Consider the following 3,000-nt stretch of genomic DNA (forward strand, 5'->3'; position numbering starts at 1 on the left):
AAATCAATAATGAACAAGTGCAACAACAATGAATTAGAATTGTAGAGAGAACCTTTTTGATGAAATAACGGGTTGACACTATTGTGATCTTTTTAGATAACATCACATTCCCTAGCCTTGTCTAAGTGGACATGACTGCCTTGCGCATACATTATGGTTTGTGATCAGTTTAAGAAGCATGTGATGATATAAACGCTGAAAGTTTAGTCTGTTCTGGGTCAATTTAACAAAATTATGGATTGTTGGATTCCATGCATATTTGCGACCAATGACTGAACTTCTCCAATAACTAGCTAAACCAAAAAGCACTTTACACCAAAGAGAAACTTTAAATCACACAAGACTATTTTAATATGTCATTGAATTATATCTGACTAATTGATTATAGATTTTTCGTGGGTTGTAGTTGTGGTGGTAAGGGGTATCGTTCAAACTCGAACTTGTGAAGGTGATGGATTTTTAGATTTTAAAAATATATATACAAATATTGACAAATTGGTAGAGAGTTACTGGGACTAAAGATTCGGCCATTTTTCATTTTCAAGTGGTTCAGAATTTAATTCTAGGCGATTATAGTTCAAAACAAAACAAATATTAACTCTAGTTTATTGCCAAGATAGATTTTATAAAATATTACTTGTATTTCTTAAGCATGGAATATCAAAAATCCCTAAGACTAAGCATACTCCATCAAATGAAATCACAAGTAATTAATTTAAAATCTTATTTCAATTAAAATTGGTGCAAAAAGTAAATAAAGAATTAATTTAAATTACCACATGGATGAAACACGGCCTCCTCCGTCGTCCCAGTGTTGGGTTTATCTCATCATGGTGAAAAACCTCTCAAAATATTTCATTGATGCTCAAAAGTGTTTTACAATGAAGAGAAAGATAAGTAAATGTTCTAAAACAGGATTCTGCGACCCACAGAAGGCGTCCAAGTTGAACGACAGAGATGAAGTGCTGTTGTCGCTGAAAATCTACGACCCACAAAGCACAGTCGATGTTGCTGTTGATAAACGACTGCTGCTGCGAGTCCGTTCTTCGTGTTCTTCAGGCGTGTTAATGGCAGCAGCAGCAGCAGGTAACTTCTCTGCAACTCCTCCTGCGCCTCTCTGCTCGCCTCCAAACCTCCCCAAAACTCTCGACCCAAAACTCTCCAACCCTTCTATGAGTCTCGTAACCTCTTTATATAGCCAACAAGGGATGAAAATATCCCGTCATAACTCTGAATCCTCTCGGTTGAATGCAAGAATATTTTCTCTTTACTCTCACAGGAATCACCGAGATTTCCTTGTATATATTCTAAACATAGAATCCAACGTCGCAGTGAATATATTCTCAAATAACTTCCATATATCCGAACCAATCACCAGAGATATTCCCGGTCCCTGTTGTGAACAAATTCTCGAGAATATCTCCCAGAATATTCACGTATACCCTGTTTAGCTCTCCCGGATTTTCCAGCCACTTCTGGCCCTTCAACTCACCCCTGTTAGCTTCCTATAAGTCCATAGAATAAGCCCAAACATTTCCAGCCCTTTAATCTCCTTAAAACTACCCAAACAATTATATCGAAAATCTTCCAGGCGTGAGAATTAGTTTCCCGCCAAATTTTACGTTTCAAATGTTGAAGATGGGTTACCCCCTAACCAGTCCTGGTGTCCCTTTAGCAGCTGCCTGTAAATGGGTCACCCCTTAGTAATTAGGTTACCCCTTATCCAAAATCAAGGGTCCGTATAGCAAGTGTCCTCTGGGGCATTTTCCGCACTTTTTTCGGGGTTCCTCCGGGGCATTTCTGGGGTACTTCCGGTACACTTCTGGGGCGCTTCCGGCACTCTATCAACGGAGGTCCAAACGCCGCATTTTCAGCCAATTTCGCTGCAAATCCTTATTCTTCTAAAAACACCTACAGGGACATAAAAAGCCATAATAAATATAAATTCGAGCACTAATAATATATACAATTGAGATTATATAAGACACATAAATGTGCCTATCACTAATCAATTAACCCTGGTGTGTTAGGTGCACCGGAATATTTAATGAATTGTCCACCCTTCATGAGATTAGAAGTCGTGGTAAATTTGTTGAAATATTATGGGGGAGTTTTCCAGTCTTCACACCAGTCCAATTTGCTCTCTCGTTCAAGTTTGGGTCAAGGACACTTCTCTTGACTTCAATAAGAAAAAAACATGTGTCCAAAGAAAAGCTAGTGTTATCTCATGGATGCCAACGTAATCGTCCTTAACATATACAATACCTACGGTGAACAGAAATTATAAATTGTTTTTTTCGTACTTTTTTATCTATACCTATATAAATAGACGAGAATGGAAAATTGACAACTCATATGAAACTTAAAACTTCCAATATTTTCTATAATAATAAAAACTAATCATGATTGCAAGTAAGAAACTTAATGAATAAAAATCTAGAAAAACAAAAGATTATTCAGATACAATTACAAGACATATGGAGTATTTTAAATTTTTAAATACAAAAAATGTCAAATGAATTGCATATATTTCATATTTTTAAACATACAAAATTATCACAAGAATCACATATGAGAAGCATGAAACTTTAAAAAACTTATATTGTATATATTTGTTATGCTATCCATATAAGATGTTTGTTATGTTACCTATACAAGATATTCATTATTAACAATCCGAAAAACCTAAAACTAGTAGTAAAAAAAAATAATTAATTGTAATATTATTATTTTATCGCTTACAGCTCTACTTCTACTTCTAACTCTAACTACTTTCTTGGATGATAACAAAATTTAAATGTATTGGTAACTTCTATGGATAATTAACCTGTTTTTCGATTAATAAAACCAGAACCAACTAGAATTAAGAATTAAACAACATAACTCATTTCAATTAAAAACTGAAATTGTGGAAGAACTAAACTCAACCTATTTCAATAAAGGAAAACGAAGGTGCATATAAAATGAAAAGGGAAACGCAAAGGATGCAGTTTAAACATG

This window comes from Papaver somniferum, chromosome 3, assembly GCF_003573695.1.
Source record: "Papaver somniferum cultivar HN1 chromosome 3, ASM357369v1, whole genome shotgun sequence".
Taxonomy (NCBI): domain Eukaryota; kingdom Viridiplantae; phylum Streptophyta; class Magnoliopsida; order Ranunculales; family Papaveraceae; genus Papaver; species Papaver somniferum.